This window comes from Empidonax traillii, unplaced genomic scaffold (genome assembly GCF_003031625.1).
Source record: "Empidonax traillii isolate 1590-97213 ecotype Southwest subspecies unplaced genomic scaffold, ASM303162v1 scaffold1984:size44571, whole genome shotgun sequence".
In the NCBI taxonomy this organism is placed as follows: Eukaryota; Metazoa; Chordata; class Aves; order Passeriformes; family Tyrannidae; genus Empidonax; species Empidonax traillii.
This window is the reverse complement of record NW_020957177.1, coordinates 25,527-35,157: the sequence shown is the minus strand read 5'-3', so window position 1 is coordinate 35,157 and position 9,631 is coordinate 25,527.

The window sequence follows — 9,631 nt, the reverse complement described above, 5'->3', positions numbered from 1 at the left end:
GGGTGTTGGCCCCGAAGTCTTATCATTGCTGCAGTCGTTTGGACCCGGGCTAGACTGGGCTATTTAAATTCCAAAGGATGTGTTTGGGTACTGCCAGGAAAGAGCCAGTGGTGAGTCATCAGATAAGCTGGATGGGAGCTCACTGCGGGATAGTTTTAATGTAATTATATTTTACCCTTCTCTAACTGTTTCTATCAGAACAATCTCAAGGCACTTGACAGACACGGTGATTTGAGCCTTCCAGTAACTGTGTTTTATCCAACCATGTTTACAGCTGGGCACGTTTTTACAGCCCAGGCACAAAAGGGAAATGCTGCTGTGACTTCTGGGCAAGTGGTGCCCCTTGGCAGGGCAGAGTCACTTCCCAGAGCAGAGGGATGAGGCTCTGAACAGCTGATGGGGTGGGAAACACCGCCACGGTTGTGATAATTCATGGGACGGTTTGGGTTGGAAGGGACCTTAAAGGACATTTAATTCCACCCCCTGCCACGGGCAGGGACACCTTCACTGGCCCAGGTTGCTCCAACCTGGCCTGGGACACTTCCAGTTCCTGAGGCTTCCTTGAAGCCCCTTCAGCTCCTGGAATGTCCACTAAGGCAGCCTGACACAGATTTAGAGCAAAAACTCCTCCTGTCTGAGCCTCAGATCGTGCCCCTCAGGCGACCCCTGCCCCCCTAAGCGATGCCCATCTCCACTGTTCAGGACCCACGTGCCTCGTGCCTGGGCAGCCTAATCTCCCTCAAACACTGGATCCACCTGGCACCCAGCTTTGCTCTCAGTTTCCTGCAGTCACCAGGAAAGCACCACCACGATTAGATAATCATTACAAGGCGCAGAGGCAATTTCCCTGGCACTCCAGCACTCAGGTGACTGTCACACCTCGGGCCCTGTGATTCAGCTCCTCATGGCCCCGGTGCTCGAATAGCAGGAATAACATCCATTCCCTGGGCATAAGGTCAGCTCTTTTTATTTATTTTTTTTGTGTCTTCTAGCCCATCATTTCTGAAGGAGTAAGTGGCTTGGACTGATGTGGTGTGTAAATCACTGGTGATCCCCGAGACCACGACGAGGAGGTTCTTGGCTTTCCCAGTGTTTGTTCTGATAGTGGCTCGCAAGGAAAGTTGGAGATCAAAAGCGATGAACAGTGGCCCAAAGGAAGAGTAAATCCCACCAGAACTGAGGTCTGGGGAAGTATCCCATGGACCTGGCTGGGTGGATGTGAAATCACCCCAGGAGCTGCAGCTCCAGCTCCTTCAGGGGCTGTGAGAGGCTCAAGTGCAGCTGATTTGAGATACAGTGCCCAGGAACCAAAGGAATCGACCTCCCAAACATTAAGGGGTGTTCTTCCCACGGAGGAGGGAGGGAACTGTTGTTGCCAGCCCTGGGATAAGTGATCCAGAGGCAGCTGCAGCCATAGAGTGTCATGGAATCACAGTTTATGTTGGAAAAGACCTCCAAGGGCATCAAATCCAACCATTCCCCTGGCACTGAGCCCACCACTGAACCATGTCCCCAAGTGCCACATCTTTTAAACACCTCCAGGGGTGGTGATTCCACCGCTTCCAGTGCCTGACCACCCTTTCCATGAAGAAATTTTCCCCCATATCCAACCTAAAACCTCCCCGGTGCAACTTGAGGCTGTTCCCTCTTGTCCTATGGCTTGGGAGCAGAGCCCGACCTGGGTACAACCTCCTTCCAGAGACTTGCAGAGAGTAATAAAACCCCCCTTTTCTCGTCCCCAAAGCCTCCTTTTTGCCCAGGCTGAGCATCTCCAGCTTGCTCAGCGATGGAGGGGGGAGGGCAGAGCTCCCAGGCTCTCACCGACACCTTAATCGCGGGTTAATTGCCCGGGTGATTGTCCCAGCTCGTGTTCCTGCGGGGTTACTCACTTCCCGGTGACATCACGAGCTTGGGAAACGGCCTGTGATGTCAGAGCTGAGGAGGGAATGTCTGCAGGGACCTCCTGCTGCTCCTCTCCGGGGACTCTTCCTTACCTAACAATCCACCTGCCCTCTGCTGGCAAAATTCCCCCCCTTCCCAGCGAGTGGGATGTGCTCTGCTGGATTTGCACCTTGGCAGCCAAGTGGATTCCTCATCCCCACGGCAGGAGTGGTTGGCAATGCCCAGAGCACATCCAGGCAGGAAGGGGGGTGGTTGGGATGTTAATTCATCCCACCAGGGGCACTTTCTGGCACACCAGACCCGAATTCCAGCGTGTGGCTCCCCATGGGAAGGACCTGCTGGTGGGGGTGAGGAGGGACAGGGTGCCCTGTGGTGTTTGTGGTGTCACACCCTGAGTGTTCTCTACCAACGCTGACCCTTCCAGGGTTACAAACAGCACGTTCTGAGTGGATCCCTCGTTGCTTTCTTCACCCCACGGGAATCCACCAACTCGAGATGGATCTGATGACTGACAGACTTTCCCAGCAACCTCCAGGGACAAGGGTGACCTTAAACTCTTTGTTTCTGTCCTGTTAACGGCATGGAGCTGAAGGAGGAGAGGTTTAGATCAGATTTTGGGAGGAGATCCTTCCCTGTGAGGGTGGGGAGGCCCTGCAGGAATGACACCAGAGGGTTGTGGGATTTGTCCCTCTGCAAATAAAGGCAAGGCAGACTCCTTGCTGTGTGTGTGATAAAACACAGAGGAACAGGGTAATATTTGCATTCACAGTGAAAAGCATTTCCCATCTGTTCCTGCAACACCAACGCTGGTTTACATAGAAAATGCAAATGTTTGTGGGTTCGGTTGTTGGGGTTTTTTTTTTTACATTCAATTCCTTCAAGCTTAATCCTCTGCTAAACAACAGCTACTTGCAGGGAGTTCAGTGGGAAATGAGGATGCTCAGCAGCCTCTGGGAACAGCCCTTTGGCTCTGCCTCGTGCCCTGCCACTCATCCTGAGCGGAAAAACTCCAAGAGGAGGGCGAGCTCCTTGAAAGCTGAGCTCTGATTGCTGCAAATTCTCCACGGAAATCTCCCTGTCTAGTGAACAGGATGAAAGATTAGGTCCTCAGATGGTGGATCTGAGGTAGCAAAGCCTCAGAGGCCTGGTGCAGAATTCCATTTTCAAGGACAGCACGTGGATGTTACACCACCTGTGCCTTGGAGATCCCTCCTACCACCGCTCCATCTCCAGGAAATACATCAGTGAAGGGGGTCTGAACTCTCTGGTTTAGCTGAGGACCTTCCTGTGAGAGGGAAATACCTCACTGAACAAACTCAGGCTTCCCATCCCTCGAGCTGGAGCTGGAATCACCCAGGCAACACCCTCCTGGAAGCAGGGAGGGAAGGTCAACACCTGGATTTAGTTGGTCCTCGAGTAAATACAGTCCTCAGTGATCAGAGCATAAAGCGAGAGATGAGCTCCTCTGGGGAGGCTTTGATGTATTTTTAATGCACCTGATGCAGACAGTGAAGTGTTTTAGCAGTGGGTGTGACATTACCAGCTGCATTTGGGCATCTATTTGCTTCTCCTAAGTGCCAGCTTAAATATCTGTACCACCAACACGGAATGAATAAGCAAGCTCCTCTGATCCTTCTGGCCCCCTCTTGCTAAGGATCAATATTATGATATAAAATGCTTTGGTTTGATTTTGGGGTTTTTTTTTTGAGGAATAAGCTTCTCCTGAGGGCCTTTCTTTTCCACACCTTGTGCCTCCTGACCTGGGAACAAGCCTAAGTCAGGCTTGGCACAGTTTTCACCGGGGGAAATGAATCTTGTCAGCGCTGCAGGTGCCAGGAGGGGACAGGTCTCTGTGTTCTGAAAGGGCTTTTGATCCGAGCTGACACCAGGGAGACAGAGACCAGGAAAAGATGTAGGAACAGCTCAGTGAGCTGTGACAGCGGGGACAACAAAAAAAAAAAAAAGAAGCAGAAAACAAAGCATGTGTCTCGAGCTCTGCAGATTTGAGAGGTGCACGGAGAATCCACCCGCTCTGATGCACGCAGGGATGCTCCAAGCGTTTGTTTGGGGAATTCCTGTTGGTGTGGAGCACTTGGAGGATTGGATCCCACCCCCACCCCCCAGGAAACGAACATACAGCTCATTTCAGCCTGGCTTTGGTTTTCAAACGGGGTTTATGACGGGGTTTTTGTTTATAAGGAGCGGCTGAAACTCCTTCTGCCCTCCAGGTTTCACCTTGAGCCGGGGTGAGTGCCACATGCCAGGATTGTACAGACGGGATTTCAGGGCCCTGAGTGGGTGCCTGGGAAATTGCTGGTCCCTCTGCTCACGTCCTGTGTGTGCAGGGAGGCACTTTGCAGGTTCCCAGCCCTGGATAAACATCCCCCCCTGACTCCCCTCTCCTGCCCCCAGGGGATGGCCAAGGAATATCCTGGTGGGAAAGGAGGAGCAGAAAGATTTAGGGATCTCAGTTCCCAGCACCCAGGATGGATTGGGGCATCATTAGGATGGAAATAGATGCTAAGGTACCAGTGCCCCCTCTCCAGGATCCCCTCTGGATCCCCTGAGGGATCCATCCCCAGAGCTTGGCAGAGCCATCATTAGAACATTCCTTCCCCACCACCCATCCCATCCTCAGTTCCTGAGGAAAATGCTGAAAATGACACCAGGATGAAGCTTTGGCTTGGTCTTCTGAAGGGTTAAATACCCCTCTCCATGAACTGGCAGATGAATTCCTTCATTTTTTACACTGTGGATAGGACTGGATTTGTCCTATTCTTGGTCATGCTTTTCCCTGGGTCTAGTTGTTTGGTTTTCCTTGTCTTTATCAACATTCAAAGACTCATAGAATACCTCATTTATTTTGTTTATTTTACTTATTTATTTGTATTTACTGTGAACAAAGTAGTGTATAAATACTGGTGGAATATTCAAATACGGAAATGATGTGTTGCTTACGGACCCAGATGACAGGTTTAATAGATGGTAAATAAAAGAGAAGGGGGGGAAAGGGAGAAATAATTGCATCTTTTGCTTAACGTAAAGCAAGCAGAGGGTTAAAAAAATTCCATAGAAGAAGTGATTAACAAGCTCCTGCAAGTGATCCCATGGAGTGGGTGTTAATTTGGGAGGACTGGAGTACAAATAGGAATTCCCAGGGCTAGGAAGGCTTCTTTTCATCCTTATTTTGTGTCTTTTTCTTCACGAACTGAAGACAGCCTAGTGCTAATCAAGCTCTGGGAGATGAACTTGAAGAAAATGAGCTGTAATTCTACTTTTGATGTCCACTTACGCCTCCTGTGACAGGCTGGGAGCTGCGGGATGGAAGCTGGAGGTGACTTTGGTTTTCTGGAAGTTGTGTCACTCTGCAAAGCCTTGTGGAAAAGAGCACAAAGTTGTCATGACTGATCCTTCAGAGAGCTTCTCCTCTCTGCTCCGTGTGTTGGGAAGCTGCACTTGGTGTCCAGGTTATTTTCTATAAGCCTCTCTTGCCAGAAGCTGAACTCATTTCAATCTAACCCCACATTTTAAAGCCAGCAGTGGATGATTTCTGCCGGCGTTCAAGACAACAGCTGAAAGCTGAATTTGTGGCAGGCTGGGAATGCCGAAGTGAAGGTTTGGAGAAGAGGTAATGGGTTTTTTTTCTGGAGGAATTCTGTTCAGCTTTAAACTGGGAGAGCAAATTGCTCTGAGTTTTAAAGGAGAGAGGCAGAGACGGGGATGGGGGGGATCTGAGCCAGGCTCTCCTCAAACACCCTGGTAATGACCGACTTGCAGAAAAGTAATAAAGAAAAAAAACCCTCCAGCCCTCCTTGTTCCCTGCATGCCTTTGGAATTAGGCTGTGAATTTCCTGGAGATGAGAGGGAGCTTTACAAAGCTTGCTGAGGAACGGAAAGCACGAGCTGCCTCCCCGGGGGGGACAGGTTGATAAATGGCACAAAGCTCCCAGTCCTGGAAGTGCCACCGAATTCCCCAAATTCGGGGCTGGCCAGGAGCCTCCAGGCAGGAAATCCTGTTGCGTAAATCTGTTTCCTTGTGGCTTCCCGTGCTGGAATTTTTCTGCAGGAACAATCCAGCCCTTGGTGCTGTGAGGGACTGAGGGAGTTGAGGTGACCAGGGCAGGGATTGTCCCCCCCTGTGCTGGGGCACCTTCAGGGCTCTGTCCAGCTCTGGATCCTTCAGTCACCTCCTATTTCATTGCTCTAAGTAACTGCTGGGGAGGTAAAATTACACACTTGGCAGATTTAGATTAATTGTTGGGCTCAATCTTTTCACACCCTAAATGATTCTGTGTGGCAGATTTGTTGAATAGTCGTGTTCTCCAGTGGTCCAAATACCCTCAAAGCCCAAACTCCCTGGAGAGCAGTGGAATTCTGTGTGCTCCAGGAAATTAATCTGTCAGCAAGGAAAGAAACCAAACCAACAACCCTGAAACCTCTGGGGCTGCAGAAAGGATGATGCTTTTTAAAACACAGCAAGTTTTCTGATTGCTCAAGGACATTTCCCTCAGCTTGCTGCTGTTCATCCTGCCCACATTCCCGTGGTTTTCCCAGCCCCTGATCCGTGCCAGCGCTCCTTATTCCTGGGACACCTGTGCAATACCTCGAGCTCCTCGAAACTCCTTCTGCTGCCATCGATTTTTTTGGGTGCTTATCAAGCCAAATGAAAAATCCTACCAAAGCAGAATGCAATTTACTTTTTAATAAACCTCTCAATGGAAGTCGATATATCACAGAGAATTCTCTTTTTTTTTTTTTTTTTTTTTTTTTTTTTCAAGGGGATAGTAATTAAAGCTATATATTACTGGAAGCATTAAAGATTTAATACACTTTTAGGTATGTTTATAAAGCTCACATTTAATCTTTGGACTCGCAGCAAGAGTGATTTTTTTTTTCCCCCACCCCTTTTTTTTTTTCTTCCCTCCCTCCCCTTCTCCCCGGGTCTAAGCTATGGAGAATGTTTGCAAAGCAACATTTAAACCTCATTAGCCGTAATTCGTATAATTATCATGTTTGATAAATTTGCCTTCGACTAAACAGGCAGAAATAAAGGTTTCATTAAGAATGATGAATATTTATGGGTTAGTGGTTTTTTTTTTTCACCTCCTACCTTTGCTTGCTTTACAAATATTTGCATAGGAAGACTCTGGTTTGCTTTATGATAAAGGAGAGGGAAAGTGAGTTTATAATATTAGGTGCATAATTTGCAGAACACAACTTCTCCTAGAAAAGTTTAGTTCACAGGCATCATAAACAGACAGGAATCTTTCCCCTTCCATGGTTTAAGTGGAAGGGGAGATATTTGGGAAGGAGGGCAAAGGCAAGATAAAGGTGATGAGCAACTCCCAGCATATCTAGATGAAGCCTCCAAGGTTTTTTGTTTTTTTTTTTTTTTCATTTGAATGCCACAAGCCTTTTGTCAGCCCGGCAAAATATCTGATTTAAATGAGCAGCTGAGTCAGAAATGCCGAATTTAAATGTGCATGTGCTCCAAAGTGGGAGAGGAACAGCCCTGGAAACTGGGGAGGGTGCTGATCCTCATAGACATGGAAAACAGCAACAGGTTAAAGGGGAAAAAGAAACCACATGAAAAGCCCAACTAATGGCAGACCTGGCAGAGGAAACTCCTGCCTGGGGTGCAGGTTTGCGGTTTGCAGGTGTCTGAGAATCCCTTACAGAGGATTTACCTATCAGAGCGTCACCCTGAGCAAAACAAAGATGTTTCGCTCCTGTGCAGGAATCGTTCTTAAAGAATGAAACCTCGAGCCCAGCCAGCACTCTGGACAGTAAACACAGCATTTGTTGCCGTGTTCTGAAAGTTTCCCATCAATATTTTGTGTTTCTGACCTTGAAGTTTCGGGGTTTTGTCTATTTTTTTTCGGTGTTTTTCAAACTGGAGCAGCTTCTGTTTCGGTGCAATGTTCTTATTAACAGCTGATTGGATTCCTTGAACTGCTTCTTGTCCTCGTGTGCTTTTAGCTGCAGTCCTTTCTGGCTGAATTTTTGGGGGTAAAACTTGAATTCTGCCTGGTTTATCTTAAACCAAGGCTCACAAACTGCTGCAAATGGAAAAGCACTGCCAAGTTTGCACTGTGAAGTGAGCAGAAAGAAGGGAGCAGAGGGTGGTTCTTACTCAGGGAGGGGAAAAAAAAAGGACTTTAATTCTTCTATGATAAATTATAGGACATAAGAATAATTTATTGTTGGGTTTAATGCCTTTTATTTGTTATCAGACTCTGTGTAGCCTGTAAATTGCTCATCTCCTCCCCTGCTGTAACCCAGGCAGCTCTTCAGCCCATCTGTTGTTTTCTTTTGAACTCTGGAAACATCTCCTTTATCCATCAAGCCTGTGACTGCTTTTCATTCATTTCCTACTTTTAAACGTTCAGGATGAACCACAAAAAAAGCAGCTGTGAGTTCATTTTCCTTTCTTAGAGGGTTGTCTTAAGGGTAAAAACAAGTCAAAAGGCAACTTGTGCATAAAATACAGGTGGTAAGTTGAAGGCTGGGAGTGTTCATCCAGGCAGTATTAAAAATTTTAGTATAATAATAATAATAATAATAATAATAATAATAATAATAATAACAGCAGAGGGAGTTGCTTTTGAGAGCTGTTTTTTTAAATTGATCTGGAATTCTAAAAATCAGGAAATAAAAGAAATACACTGGGATCAGAAGATCTGAAGCCAAGGGCTCCTGCTCCCTCAGAGCATCTCCACACCAGTAAATACCCCCACATGTTTCAGTTCAAATGGCTCTTATTTGAAACATCATCCTCTGTCTGATGTGAAAAGGGAAGGGGGGGGGACTTTAATTCCCATAAATCACAAGAAGAATTCTCTTTGTCAATTAAACAGCTGGAAGTAATCTCAGAGTGACAAGTGTTAAAGTGCCTCAATCCAGGCAATTACACGGGTGATATCCCCCCTCTCCTGAAGGGGCAGGAATAAGTCAGGATGTTTTCCCAGTTCCCAGAAATCCTGCCGGTGGATTAACAGCCCAGAAAAGTGCTGGCAGGGCCGAGTCATCCTCCTGACAAGGCAAGTGAGGTTTTTTGACTTCTCCTCTGTAGGTCAGATCTGCTCCTCATCACAGGATGAGGAGGAAATCTTTGGGAAAGGGGGGTATTTCCCCCTTTTTTTTTACAAGTAAGTTTTATGTTCTTGTTGAAAACAGAAAGGTTTTGATAATTTCCCCCCCCCCCCAGCTTTTCCATCATATTGATGCAAATCTGCCAGCAGGTTTTTATCATCGATTCAAAAGAGGAAAAGTTTAAAACCTTCCTAATTCCCACCTGGATCCAACCTTTGGAAGCCTCAATATGGAATCAACTGAGGATGGAGTCACATGGAATCAGTGCTTGCTCGGTGAAGAGGAACCTGGATATTTGAGGTGATGTCATTTAGGGTCATCCCAGCTGAAGAGACGGAATTCCAGAGCGGAAGATTTAAAAATCATGGAATGGTTTGGGTCGGGAAGGACCTTAAAGATCAATCAGTTCCAACACCCATCCCCACGAATTTCTGCAGAGGTTCATGTCGCACAGATATTCTGGAATTATCCTGCAGAAAAAAATGGATATGAGCAAAAAGTGGTTTGTTTTTTTTTTTTCCTTTCCCACAGCCTGGCATGGAGTGGATAATTAGATCCGTAATTAGTAACACACACAATAATTGTTGTTTTGTTTATTTGGAAGCAGTTTGTAATTCTCTATCTACTAAAGGAATGT